Genomic DNA, 15,712 nt, shown 5'->3' with positions numbered 1-15,712 from the left:
ACTACAGGATAATGTAATCATCCATACAATATCCCTTCTCTTTTGTGAGTAGTTTAAGCAAAGAAAAGCAGCTGCTGTGACTCTAGTATTAAGCCTTATCTTGAACAATAACTGGGGACAATAATGCCACCTTATTCACTAAAAAGGGCAATGTTTGCATGCAGAATGAGTCTACCTGGGATATTTGGGCATTACTTACACGCAGCCTCAGCATTTTTTAATTTTCTACTTTTTGTGGTTATTGTGTAGTTGTACGGGAGCTTGGGAGTAATTCTCAGATCAGTTGAATTCATCTGATTTGTTTCACGAGTAGGTATTTAGATGAGCTTTGTCTCCCTAAACCTCTTAATATAAAGAGTAAACTAGACTGCCTGCGAGTGTATTGACTGTGCTAAGAATGCTGGATTGTATTGCAAAGGAGTTCAGGCCTGTAATGTTATCACTCAGCAGGAATGGATCCCATCAGAAGGCACATGGCGTGCCATGACGTAGCCGGTCTTAGACCACAAAAGCAGACTTTTCTCTGTGAATTAGACAAACCACACAAAAGGCAACAATAGCTAGCATAAACACTATTTAATACTATTCACAGGCTATTGAAGAGATGGGCGTTGACTAAGAATTGCAGCAAAGCCAGTACATTGTTGTCAGATGAAAGGACGCCTAATGAACAGGAAGCATCATTTGAGCAGGCTGACAGTAACCATATAACTGCAGGATTGTGGGACTGGCATTTACCCCATGGGTCTTTACAGTCAAAAAAATAAAGAGAAATTAAAGCATAAGGAATCCTTTTTTGTAGGCACTTAAAGCCCATAAAGCAACACAAGAAAGTATACAATTGTCTTTTCATGACTTGTCTGTGCTTTAGATAATCAAAAAAAAAGAACATTTGGGATGCAGAAACTATAGGTTCTGTGTTGTAAAATAGACCTTTTAAACAATAGAGGATTTGAGTATTTGCAAATCGTCCCAATTGAAATGAGAACTGCAGTTTGTTTTCCAGCTATCTTGAACTAGACTCTAGCAATGGCTCCCTTACTAATGCCACAATAAATATGATTGTACTTGCCCCAACAAACAGGCTAAATAAATTCTTAGCAGTGGTCCTACTTTATTTGGTAATATAATTAAATAGATTCCCTTCTAATACAATAATTCCAAGTATGTGCTCCCATCCCAAGAGTCACTCAGAGAAAACAGCTTTAAATTGTACTTGCTTTTTGTTTTCAACCTTTTAAATTGTGCACTCAGGATGTAAGATGCCAAAGCGCCTTCCTGTGGAGACTCCATATGGGTCTGAAAGCACTTGGGTCCTTACAGAATGGAGGGCTGAGGGCTGAATCTTGTTTGCGAGAGTTTTTCTGAGTAAGACTTAAAATATTTTAGGACTGGCATGTTTCAAAATGTTTTTTGGGAAACTGAGTTTGGAATAGCGTCTACAGAAAGACCTCCGGGCCACTAAGGCCTGTTATTTGGCAAAAGACTGTGATGAATAGTCTTGTGGCCAGGAAGAGGAAGTAATTATTATTTTCTGAAACTCAAGAACAAGCTCTGTGCTGGTTGCCATTGCCTCAGCTTGGTTGGTGGAGTAATATATACACAGACCAGACGAGCAGTGCCTGTACTCGTCATTTCTCAGCACTCCACCCCGGTAAAACAGCGGCCGGCATGCTCGGGAGGCTGTGGGGAAGGTCAACAGGTATCTCTTCACTCCCACGTTCAGCTGCTTCAACCACAGAAAGCCCCAAACCAGTATTTTGGCACCTGGGCAAAGCAAGTTTCAGGCCACAAAGAATAATATCCTTTATAACGATTTAACTCCCTTCTCCACACCACTATCACCTCTTTCAATAGCTGACCTGTAATACAGTTGTAGGAAAGAAAGGGCAAGCAGCTGTCAAAGGAATAGAAATGCAAGAACCTTTTCCACGTGAAACAGCTGTGAAAAGGCAATCCACGCTGAACCGGGTCCCAGAGGACTCCAACCAACTGTCCCCTTAAGGATTTCGTTTTCTTTACAAAAATTCAACTACTCGAAAATTAGTTCTACGTTAAAAATTCTCTGAATGAACAAACGAGGGATCCAGCCAGCTCCAGAGTCACTATCAGCCCAGCTTACCTTGCCCACAAAAACCTTTCTGTGTGTATGATGTTCTGAATTAGAGCATTGGTTACGCACTTGACTTTACGTGCTGTTCATTAGCTGGCAGAAAGAAACCCAAAGAAACGCTCAGGTTATAGCACACTGTGCCCCTGCACTGTTTTTAAACATCCTCTTTATATTTATATTATTCATATAAATAAATATAAATACACACTAAAATATAGAACACGGTATTCATCAATAGAATTGGAGTGGCTTATTGGTATAGTTCTATAAATATGTAACGTATAAGTATAAAAATTGGGTCCATTGGGCTTGAGAAGATAAGTTGGTAAATTAGCACTTACAGGGACACAGCTAAGATTTTCTGGGCAGCACAAACTGAGTAGGATGAGAGTGAGGGCAATCTAATGAACAGCTGATTTCAGCTTTAACCACTAAGTGGCTAGTATAGTTTATCAGAGATTTAAGGCTGGAAAAGCAAAACAAAAAGAAACAAAAAGAAAGAAGAGAAATAGAAGTTTAATTAAATGCCATGGCTGCAGTATAATGCAAATCTCACAAATAGAGCATAATTGGTTTAGCAGAGAGATCCAATGCCATAAATAACCATTCATAATCATATACAATTAACATATCAATAGTTCTTTTTTGGAGTTATAGTCCATAAGCTAAGTTAGTTCTCCACTAGAAAAGTCTGGCATAACCAAGCTGTTAATTAAATCCTTTTTCAGAATTTGGTGCCACATTTCTACTCCTTCACAAAAAGTCCAAACCTATTATAGTGTCCTTCTTCTTCACAAGCAAAAGGGGGCATTTTTGCCTGTTTAATACCACATGAGTCTTCACAGAGGGGAAAACTGGTCATACCAAGCCCCTCCATTTCTGCTGGCTAGATGAAGTTGTTGTGCTGTAGTACAGTGTCGAGACAACGCAGTATAGTGGAGACTTCGGCTTTTGGTACAGCACCAAATACAGCCTGTAATTCTTTGGAAAATACTTCATGATAATCTGAAACAGTCTTAAAAAATATGGTCCCAGCTGATGGTTTATGTACTTCAGGTGATATTGATAAAAATAGGTTAAATATTCTCTTTCCCTAGGAATTAATTAATGTCCCTCTTTCATATATATTAACAATAATTCAGTCTGGCTCTCTCTCAGCAAAATAAAAAAGCTCATTAAAGAAAGGTAAAGAGCTTGCCAGTTACCTGCAAAAATACTGAGCGCTTTCTGAGTACTCCCAAATTAAAGGGGAATTAGCAAAGCTTTAGCCACTTTCACAAAGGGCTGAAATTTTTCACCTCAAAATTGCTTCAAAAAAAGGTGGCTCTCCAAGCAGCTGGAGTCCCTGCTCTGTTGTGAACAGAAGACTTGCAAACTGAATTACTTTCCTGGGGTTTGCCTTTATTATTAACTTCACCAAACGTAACCTCCCAAAACAAACACCAGCCCCTTCGTGACTGACTCCTCCTAAGCTGGCCTGGGACTTCTTGCACCCTAGCTCCTCTTTCCTTCTGCCACCAAAGGCCTCTCTATATTGCCTGATTTGTGCACAACCCAGTAAAAGCTCTTCACTAGCTGTTTGACACAGTTTAATAACAAAATTACTCTAACCAACAAGCTGGTCTTTTCAAGCTGGCACCTATCCTGATGCCTCACCGAAGGCCTCTCACTGTTGATATGGGCACAAAGACCTGCAAAAATACTCCCTCAAAGAAGCTGCGTCAAGCATACTTTTAAAATAGATGCTGCCTTTGCTGTCCATTGAATGTTGCTCTGTTTCCATCAAATTGATTTAAAGGAAAAAAGATTGTAAGCTCCTCCTGAATTACAGAAGTGTGGGTTGCTGGTGCTAATTTCACTCAAAGCCACTTTCTACTTCGAGTCTAAAGTTTGTGGTGGTCTCTGCTAACAGTGACCCTTTAGAAAACAGTATAATAACCTACAGATTCAGGGCTCACACACAGGGAACACAACATGTTCCAGCCATTCAAAGTTTCCTGACATAAAAAAATCATAGGACATATATCATTGGAGTTATAAAACATTTCCTAACAAATATCCTTTCTGGATCCTATATTTGAATGAAATGAGACTCAAAGACAAAAATGAACAATCAAATGTCATCTTTCCTCCTTAATTCTCGTGCTGTACTCTGGTCTGTGGACTTTCTTCCTAACATTACATTAACGATGTTGTGGGAGGAATAGGGAGTTTGATTGATGGGGCCAATGTTACACTAAGCTAGTTGATTATTTCGTGCTGGATGCCCTACAAAGATATCTATGGCACTTAAATCATTAGCTAATGTAAAATAGAGAACATTTAAATCATGAGATAATGGATACAGCAGCAGTACTAATGCTTCCTAATCTCCGATTCAGCTGAACTTTCAAAATCAAATTCTAAAGCCAGGGTTTCCAAACTCTCTAATTCCAGTTCAAGGCAGGCAGGCATGGAGAAAACCAATAGTTTGCTGGTCAACACCACAGTACTGTAGCCACAGACCCATGAGCATACTCACTTGCTAGGACTTGAGAGTGACCCTCATTAATTTAACATAGTTTTCAGTTTTTACTGTCAGAGAGAATGGTGCACACAGTGGAATTTATGCCACATACCTGCATACTCTACATTGCGGCTACTCTGTACACATATGAAGCCTCACAGGCAGAAATTAGTAGTGCTAAAAGCAACAAATGCCGAAGTAAATTCTCTCCCTACTGCATTTTGAGCACAGGCTTGAGTCCTCCACCCTCTCATCTCGGATCTGGAGAATGGGGATCTTCCTTCAGGAGAGGGCATAAGGAGACATTTGGGGAGTATTACAAAGGAAATTTGGGTGCTAATGTGGAGTTAATGTGCCCAGCACATGCCTATCAGGAAAGCAAACAGAGTCAGGGGGCATAACTGCAGGGGTGGATGGGACATGTGGAGGCAGGTGGGTAGGTCCTGCTCCCTCTTTTCCTCTGGGAAAGCTGATCTGGTTGGCCAAACATAGACATCTAGTATCATTTTAGATGTCCAGCTGTATCTACCTGGGATACTCTAGAGTGTCTTCAGTGACGTTCATCGTCTATGTTTAGACAACTTACTGCCAGCCATAAACACACCGCAGGGTGCAAAGGGGAAGGGTTTGCAAATTAGCTGCAGTGTAAAAAGGAGCGTGGAGAAAGAGGCTGGTGGCAAGGTCATGAACAGGGACGGGTTGGGGGCAGCTCTTCCAGGAGCAACAGCCGCATGGGTTTGGGGTTGTACATCAAAGGTTGGAGGAAGCAGATTTGGGGTGATGCATTTGGGGCAAAATATGGCTTTGGCAATGTTCCCCTGGCTGCCAGGGCTATGGGAAGAAGAGCTGCTTTGCGAGGAGATGCGGGGGGACGGCAAAGTGTCCACAGAAGGATAGCAGCGTTATTGGAGCCCCGGGAAGGAAGCGTGTTAGTAGAGAGGAAAACTCAAGGGCTCCTTTTGGGAAAATTCAAATTCAGAATGGGTATCTAGGGATCTGGCAGACTGATGGTACAAAACAAGTAAGAAGCAGTCTTTGTTCTTGTAAATCATACCGTCTCCGTGTGTGTGTACTTTAGTCAAGGAGACAGATCAAATTGCCTGAATAGTCTCTAGAGAGCAATATACAGTGTTTCCTTTTTCCCCTTCTTTTTTTTTTTTTAAATTTTTTGCTGACAAGGAGAGAGAATGGGGCTTTTCCCTTTCCTCTCTTGACTGCAGTTGAAAGACTTCGTGCTTCTTAGGAGCGAGAGAGGAGAGGAGAGGAGAAGAGAGGAGAGGAGAAGGAGAGCAGCTCTGAAACAATATTTCACAGCTAATTACTTTTTACAGCGAGACAGAGCTGCCCAAGCTCTGACTTCATACTCGGCTGGGCTTTTCCCCGCTCCTAGTCCAGGGTTGCACTAAGAGCCTTTATTTCATTGCACCTGGTATGTGGGCAAAACAAGAGGCTCCTGCTTGTGCTGCCCCTAACAAGCGCAGCCATTCAGCGGGAGCGCGTCAGCCGCCGGGGACCCTCGCTCTGGGCCAGGCCATTCGGAGCACTTCTCTTCAGACCTTCCTTTTGTCTTGACTTCCTTTCCCATTTGGGATTTTTTTTTTTTCAAAAAGACACTGCACAGTCCAGAAATTCCCTGCTCCTTGTGTTGCATGTCTGGAATCCTAACAAGTCAAACCACAGGAGTTAAGCCAAAAATTTGAATGGAGACAATTAAATTCTTCAACACTTGCAAAAATTAAGGAGTCATAATTTATACTGACTTTAAAATCCACCCCATCTGTTTGTACATTTCTAACAATGTGATTTGTCCCAGTAAAAATAATTAAATGAAATGTATAAAAGAGTCTCATACTGTTCTATGTATTAAATACATTTTATTATGATTAGTCACCTGAACAAAGGATGATGAAGTCATTATAAATGGCAACACTTAACAGAATTTAAGCATGCAAAAGAGATACTGCAAGTAAAATATTTCCCCCATAAAGAATCAATTCACAAAGAATATTTAAATGGGAAGCTGCATTTTATGTAGGTAATCCAATTGTCTCCCAGAAACAGAAAGTTTTGCGAGAGGAGACCAGTTACGTACAGTGTTAGGGCCTGATTCAGCATCAATTAAAAGACTCCTGCTGGTTTCAGTGGCTTTCAACCAGCTCCCTGAGTACACCACTATACTGAAGAGCTCCCTCACTGAGCCAATGGAGAGAATCAATGGTCTTTTACACTCAGAGAAGAATAACCCGCCCGGATTAAATTGATCTCACTGGCCTGACTATGTAAAAAGTTCACATTAAAGCTGCCCATTATCATATGAATAAACAAACCTTTCTAATGCTGCGATTGTTTTTGCCTTTTCCATGTTTTCTTTTTTTTCTTTTCTTTTCTTTCTTTTTTTTTTTTTTTTTTTTTTTTGACACAGACACACCTGTAGTATTTTACTCCTGAGCTAGAAAACAAAAAGTTCTTTGGTTTATGTGTATTACTTTCAGCTCTGAGGAGGTATTATTGTTTATGTGCACTAATTCAGACTAAATAGGAAACTGTGAGAAAAAAGAACTTTAAAAATGTGGTATTACTAAACCCAGATACAATTAAAATCTGTTGCAGGGGAGAGAGGTGATTTTTATACCACAAGCAGAAACAGCAGTAAAAAGAACAAGAACACCCAAAGCAGTAAAAAGAAACAAAAAATAGCAGTAAAAGAAACAAGAAGAGCACTCGAAGTGGGAATGATGGCAAGACTCCTTTCTAACCTGCCTCAGCTAGGTCACTTGGAAGGAGACTGTCCCTCTTGGAGGTTTAGCACAAGCCTGTCCCAGCGCTGCCCCTGGTAGTCACCAACCAGCCTTCTCCCAGGGAGCAGCTCTCTGCAGCCCGCGAAAAGAAACAGCCAATCAGGCAAAGCCGTTTAGGATCAGAACAGATAATAACATATTTTTTCTAATTTTAGGATGAATTTCTAGCGTATTGCTGAAACTCAAACCTCCTTTTTCCCCCTTCCTTCAGCTATGTACTCTTAAAGTTTTCTTTTGCATTTGGACAATGAGGATTTTGTTCCTCATGTTGAAATGACAAAATCCAAATAACTTTTCTTTGAATTGCTGGAGGATTATATTTTTTTATTTATATGCGTTAAACTAGGAATTTAACTTATGGAAACTTAAACTGCCAACTTTATATTATGTTTGTGTATCCTCTTTGTTTCTTTAAACAACTCTTACTCCTTTGGTAGAAATTACTCCTGTGGTGTAGGAAAAAGATGAGCTATAGTAGACAAGAATCAATTTTCCCAGAGAGCAGCACACACAAAAATGTTCATGATATCTGCCATCTTTTCTTCTACCTATTTACGCTCAAAATCTAGCTAATCAATATTACCCATTGCTAAGAGCACTGTAGTCCAGAACATCGCTATAATCACTCCTAAGCAGAAAAAGAACAAGTGACATTGTTTGTAACCCAACCATCCCTACCACATTTTACTTCCAAGATTTAAAAATAAAAACCAGAATTCCCAAACCTCCATTATTTAATTTAAACAATGTAACTGTTGCTATGTTGCTTGAAGCCTTGCTTTGCTACCCATGTCCTGAGACATCTTTTTCCTGGAGAGTGATGAAGAATACATTCTACAAAACACAGATATGTGTAAAGAAAAGCCTCTTTCCACGAGCTCAAGGACTACAGGTTGTCATGAAATGTAGGAAAAAAATGAAGGAATTATGCCAGGAAAACATGAGAAAAAGCAGTTTTACCTCACTGTCAAGGTAAGTTATAGGAAGGTAGTTGTTGAAAAGGTGCCATCTTCTTCAACTTTACTGTTACCTGGGAAATGCTAAGAATAAAGAAGATGAAAACATGAAAACGCCTCAGCTTGTACTAGCAAGCCAGAGCAGTGTTGACAGGATTACTGAAGTTGCCTAATCAATTCTTTCTTTGCTAAAATCCTCCCAAGGAACTGCACTTGGGCTGCTAAACCAGCAGCAATTCTGAGGGCAGCTCAGGAGCTGAATAGCTCTTCTCCCCAAATCTGAATGCTCTTCTCTGCTAAGGCTTGCCCACCACCGGGGCTGGTCCCAGGAGAGGTGAGATTTCTTCGGGCAGAGCCAACCTCCAGCTCTTTTTACCCCCTTTCAGCCTCCCAGGGATGAAACAAGTGGTAGATCAGGAGTGACGACAAGAGGCCTTAAAGCCCTGGCAGTGCCCTCCCAAATGTCAGGGTAACCGTCCGCATCCCCCCCCCCCTTCTTCCACTAATGCTCAGAAAGGGAAGAGGCACAACGTAACACTGCTTTTTTTGGTCTTTTTTTGAAAGGTGCAAGAATTGCTTATCAGGTGTATATGTGCACTTGTGTGTGGTTTGCCTTCCGCGTGAGAAAGAGTGATGTTCTCCACAGGGGATCCAGTTGACGCGCTATGCGTGTGCGCCCCGTACTAAAACCAAGTGGGACAGTGGCTTGAACGAATATGCACAACTTACAAATGATGGCTGATTTCTTGGCATAATAGATAATGCCATCCTGGTACAATGTTTACACATATCTAAAGAAGCAGAAATTTACATTCCCCCCCCTTCTTCTATTAAAAAAAATCTAAAATTAAAATAGTAGCAGAAGGTTTTAATAAACTCACTCATCTGAAACAGAAACGAATTCCAGTCCCCTAGAATTTCCCAATGACTTGCTAGCCACTATTGTGCATCTTTATCTCTTCCTTAAAGAAAGAAAGAAAAAATACATTTAGCAGCTCACAAAGCTGCCCCAATTCATCGCTATACTCATTTGCATGTACATTTTATTCCCATTCTTCTACCCTTTGTTTATTTGTGTCCTCTAGATGGTTACCTCTGCAGGGAAGGGATTATATCTTTTCTTCTTTATACTGTTCTATACATAATACTCCCCTACTGGGTCCTTTGGACACCACCATAATATAAATATAAACATTTACTACCACTACTAACACATAGAAAGGATTATCCTATATAGCTATATAACTGCAACCAGTAAAATTTTTAAGATCTTGAGCTGGCAAAATGCATGTGAATTGCTGTTACGTATTGATCCACGTGCGAGTGATACCTGTGAGACCTGCAGCCATCCAGGTTAGCCTCCTCATTTGTCAGCATCACCGAGGCTCTCCATCGCTCTACCTTAGGCAGGTTACGTGCCCCACTCTGCATACATTATTTTCTTTTTCAAGGGACTCGTCATTAACAGTGAGAGAAATTACAACCTCTGTGCTGGAAGTCTTCTGCCTATGCAGCCCTCATCCCTTTCATTTGCAGCGTGGCGCACCCAGAGCCGGCAGGACAGAGTGCACGTAAAGCCTCTCCGTAATAAAGGTACCGCACAAGGACCGCTTGTAAAAGACTGATTTTCTTTTTTTCTGCTCAGTTCCCTGCTATATATTATAGTTTGGTGTTACAGAGGGATTATATACTTGCCACATGGTAAAAGTTTTTGTGACTGCTGACTCCACTTTCCGCAGCTAAATCTACCGTTTTTATACACATGGGCACACATGCCCTTTTAAAGTCAAGCTCCAATGAAACAGAGTATCAAATGAAAATAATATTATGGCAGGTGCCTCCATCCCAAATTGTTTTTCTTAGATTGATGCAAGTTTTTACTCTTGGAAAAAGAGTCTGTCTTGCCAGTAATTCTTTATTATGCCAGGTTTTAGGTGGAACAGTTGTATGAACAGCAAGAGAACTTGTTTCCTGCCTAGCTTTCTAATACGAGCCCATCCCTGAAATAGAGATACTCTTCATTGCTGGAAATTAGGTGGAGGTCTTTAGAGGTAGACACATTCTTGAATACTGGGACAGATGAGCTACTCCTGGAGTATCTTCAGATGATGTTGCTGATCTGGTCTCCTCTAGAGGGTTACCTGCACGGCCCCAGACTGATGCTATCACAGTGATAACCAGAAAATGACAACTGGACATCATTTAGAAGCTATTTTCTCTGTGGCTTTCTGACCACATAGCAGTCTCTGTTTCTCTAAACAAATGCTGGATATGGATCTGCCACTAGGACAAATGTGTCAGTTGGAGTGTGTCTATTTGGACCTCCTTAGCAAATAGAGAGCCTGTGCACCCTAAGCCGTGTTTGCATGGCCTCTGTTCAGTCTATACATCTGACCTTAAGGAAAAGCTGCAGAAGCTATTGCTAGCTTCCTTCTGCTTGGAAGGTGCTATCTGGATCAGCTTACTCTTATCTTACGTTTAGACAGCCGCACTTGAGCCCATTGCCTGAAATTTCATTTCAGGCAAGAGAGAAAAATGCACACTTTTCAAGAAACCTTTCTTCTAAATGTCTCTCCTGGGGTGAGATGAGCCTCCTCTCCACCTGGTCGTTCCTGTCTCTTACTGTGATCTAGGTAAGTGCAGGCTCTAGCTGGCTCATGCATTTCAGTGGAAAAGGGGAGTGACTCTGATATTGTGAACCTGCAGACTTTGTTTGGCCATGCACATTTAAATCAAGAACTGTGAACCCCTCCATGCAAAAATGCAAGTAAACAGGAGTTGATCTACTCAAGCTACACAGCTTCCTTGATTTTTGTCCGCTTTTATCCTGGTCCTGAGCCTACCATTGAACGCTGATTCCAGTTCTCCCTGCAGCTGACATTGCTTTCTGGGCAAGGATTTCTTCGTTCTCTTCATAATTCACCTCTATTAGCCCACACACAGAATAAATCATGTACCATGAAGTTATGTAGCTTGTGGGACAAAATTTCGAGCGCCTCAGATGCTAAGGTCTTTCCAAGAAAAAACCTTAAATATGCGTTAACCCAGAATAGAACTGAAAATAATATTTTTGTAGCAAATTAGATCTGTGGCTTGAGTCCAAAATTGAAAACAGTCTCCTGCTTTACAGCAATGACATGACTTCTTCATTTTGCCTGATAAGAAGCCCTCATATTTGCTAGCTTGATTCATGGTTTTGGTTCAGTGCAAAGGATTAGAATTGGTTTTACCCTCTGTTAACGAAGACTTTTGGTGTCTGGCCCTACTCACTAGATATCACTCAACTTTACCATGAGGCTGAGTTCAGCTGCTAATTTCTCAAACCTAGTGGGACTTTACTGCATTATTTCGTTAGCGTGTCTAGAAGAGTGTTTCTCAACATTTTTACCAAGCCTTTGGAGGGGGGGAACAACCCAAAACCCCACTGACTGTATAACTCTTTTGAAAATAGGGTCGCGGTCCATTCTGGCGGCAGAGGTCGCGTCCCACGGAGCTGCGGCTGTGCGCTGTGCGGCTCCCGGAGCCGTGCCGGCGCTGCGCCGAGGCCCGGCACCCGCGAGCCTGCGCTGGGCACCCCGCTCCCGCGCCGGGGGAAGCCTGTTAACGCGGGGATCGTGCCCCGGTCTGGAGCCAGGATGCAGCGGGGTGGGTCCGCGCCAGGTGCAGGCGTTTGGCAGCACTCCCAGCTCCCGGAGTCTAGACATAGCCAATGGTTTAATTAAGGACTGAATAAAAGTTTGGCTGAAACTTCCCTGTTCCTCTGCTACTTTTGTTGCTTGTTTGCTGACTTTCTCATCGGTGTGGAGCAGCACCGGTACCCTGATTCATTGAAGCCTGACACAACCATCCAAAGCGACCCTCGGCATCACTCCGGGAGGTGCTGTCCCACGTCCAGCTGCTCCGGACGCGGGTGGGAGCCGGAGCCCAACGCAAGGTGCACCGTGCCGTGCTGTGCCAGCTCCGTGGCACATCTCACCCGTCATCCTCCGGGGCCTCTCCAGAGAGACGCGGTCGGTCCTCTCGGCCCTGTGTCGTGCCTCCCAGGCCACGTGGAGGACTTCGATACTTTAGGACATCTAAAACAGCAGCCGACACAGCTTCTAGGCACCCGGCTCACTCGCTACCTGACCAACTTTCACGCAGCTCATTGCACACGAGGTAGTAAAAGACATTTCCTGGTCTTCATAGACTGCAGTGTAAATAGTCAAGACTGTTACGCACATGAGTACGGGAATGAGACCAATGCAATACACAAATATTCATTTTTTTCCTGCCACCTGTTTCACCAAGTGTTGTGGAGGTATCACCTGCATTTTGCACAGTGCTCCAGTCCAAGCTCTGGAACTGCCAGTCTTTTTCTAACTCAAGCGTACCCCGTCGCTTTGAATTGCACGGAGTGATAGCTTTAGTATTATGGAAATTAGCTGAATTTAGTATTACTGAAGTAGCTAGTATTACTGAATTTGTATTACCAGAGCACCTCGGAGCCTCAGCCTTGAGTTAAGATTGCATTATGCTGGGCACTATACGTAGGACAGAAACCAGCAACGTCTTTGCTCCAAGCAAAAGGCAGAACTTCGAAGAGTAAAAAGAATCAGTGCAATAATATTAATGAATGCAATAGGCGGAGATTTTCGTATGCTGAAAACCTTTGCAGAGGCTCCTTTGGTAGGCACGCTGACAAAGGAGCGTAAGAAGCCATGTGAAGGAGCGGACGAGTGGCTTTGAAGATGTTACAGGAAAATCTTCCCCAGCACTGGAAAAAGCCCTAGGATACCTGTGTGAAAATTTAACAAACATGGAAGTGAGGAACATTTGGCCCAGTCAAAACTAATGTGAACCTGTTTAAAGCAGACATGAAAGGCTGGATGCCAATAGGTTGTGAAAGCCTTTACCAATGAAAACAAGTAACTTTGCAGTAGAAAAGAAAGAGCTAGTGGGAAAAGTATAGAAAAATGTGTATAGATCCGGCTAGGTAGAAGCAGAGCAAGAAATATTTCTCAAGTTCACAGAAAAGGATTTTGCAGGCTATGTCCTTATATGGAAAGGCTGGCCCCTCTGGAACACAAACTTTTTGTCAAAAGCTATTTTCCCCTTAAAAATAAACAAATATTTCTCCCTTCTTCCTGGTCCCCTTTCTCCCTGCATCCCTCTCAATAAAGTTGTATGCACAGAAATGATAGATTAAACAAATTTCCTGACCTGAGTTGCAGAGCACATATTTTGCTCCTATACAGTGAGAGACGGGGCAGAAGCTTCTGGTTGCCTTACTATTTGTTATCCTCAGATTTAGCAGAAATGCTATAAAATGCTATAAAAATGCAATCTCTATTTGTGTTTTAAAAGCCAACAGACATCACCCAGACAGTAGAAGGAACTTAGAGCGGTGGTTTCTCAGTCAGTTCAGATTTCTGCTCCCCCTACACGAGCGTATGGCTGTCTTCAAGGATGCACCAACAAAAAACAAACGTCTACGGACAGCCTTAAAAATCTTTAAACTCATCTATTCTTAGCATATTTCATGAAAATCTCCTAAAAATACAAAACCTGTATTTCAGGCTTATGCTAGGCAGCCAGCGCTGTTGTAGATATGCTCCATTCCCCATTACTGACACACAGAGGCAACAACGGACGACTGTATCAGCCACTCTGATCCACTACAGCACGGGCAATATGACTTTTCTGAATTTGTTCCTGTTTAGTTTGGAGTAGGTATTTTAGAACAAAAAATGAAAAAAAAAAAAAAGGGAAGAAAAAAAAGAAAAGAAATCCTTACACTGAACTTCATATGCATGACTTAGGACTGTGGCCGTTGGCACACACAGAGGATATTGCTTTCTATGTGAAAACCAAAGGGCTCTCTGTTTTTACATGTGAAAATCAAATCTAGGTTTGTCAGAAATGAGACAGAAAAGGTCTATTTTTAATGAAAAGACATCAGTGAGCTGAACTTCAGTCAGAAAAAAGAGCAAGTATTTGATTTCCATGAATACTGCCCATTCAATGCCTGTAGTAAAGTCTTACTAGATTGCCAGACAGTTGGTGGAGTCAGTCGTGCCAAACACAGCGCATATTTAAGAGATATACAAACACAATGGATTAGTGGTATTTACATTTTACCCTTCACCTCTTATAGGGGTCACGTTCTCAGAAGAAGGTGACATCATTGTGAAACTTTACTCTGCCTAAGCCCCAAGCAACATGTCTCCTTATTTAAAGATCAGATTATCCGTTCTTCATTGTTTTGCATTTGATTTTGTTTCTTTTCTCCATTTTGGGGCAGGGCAGCTCACTATTTTGAAAAGGTGATGGAGCATGTCCGGATTTAAGGAGTGAAAGGAAAGAGATTGATTTGGATTTTCTCCCTTTTCTTTGTGTGTTCTAAAGCTCAATATACTTAAAGTGGTGACTGCAGGTACATGGGCAGAAGAAAGCTTTTGTGCTCTTATAAACCCCAACGTTCAGTTGGACTATACCTCTATAGTCAGAGGACAGGAAAGAAGTTCAAACAGTTCTTTAACCACTTTCCATTTCAATGGGTGTTTATTAGCAATACTGCAGGGTCTTCAGGATCAGCATTTTAAAGTTCTAATAAAATATTTTATGCATATGCAGAGAACACAACACAAAGAGTAGTAGTGAATATAGATGTTCCTGTTGCAAAGAAATTGAAAGGACTGCCCATTGTTTGCATCTTATTTTGTCATTTTCTGGATATATAACAACTGGCTGAAGCAGCATGGTAACATGTTATTAATATACCGGAAGCAATTGCAACTACATAGCTACCCCCACTGAAATATATTTGAGATAGATAGTTTCTTACTTTACTTGCCCTAGACAAGCTCCTGAACTTCATGGTAAACTTGCCATAACTTTGCAATACTTCTATCTTTTCATGTCATCTTTATCTAAGATGGCTTGCAAAATAAAGAGAGCAAACCTGAACGTCATGAATCAAGGGAGTTTCTCATGTCAAAACTTTTTAGCAATTTTTAAAAATATTGCTAATATGTATACATTATATTTTATATTAATGGATATGACAAACACAAGAGATATAGTAATTTCAGAAGAAAACAGTTTCGAAGAAATATGGTAACGCAAGTGACTTCTGTGAGATATTGGCAATTCTGAGGGGAACTCATGCCATTGACTGTATGGAGGTGACAAAATATAACCTCAATGCACTGTTCAAAGATTAATATGAAAATAATGTCATCTTAAAAGTCTGCTGAAAGCATGGTTATAATTATGTGAATATTTTGGATACTGTCTTCTTACTAAAGGTGGGTGAATACTGTCATGAGTGTTTGATCAGACATTTAACTGCACTTGC

Source organism: Rhea pennata, chromosome 1 (assembly GCF_028389875.1).
Source record: "Rhea pennata isolate bPtePen1 chromosome 1, bPtePen1.pri, whole genome shotgun sequence".
Classification (NCBI taxonomy): domain Eukaryota; kingdom Metazoa; phylum Chordata; class Aves; order Rheiformes; family Rheidae; genus Rhea; species Rhea pennata.
This window is presented reverse-complemented; position numbering follows the sequence as displayed.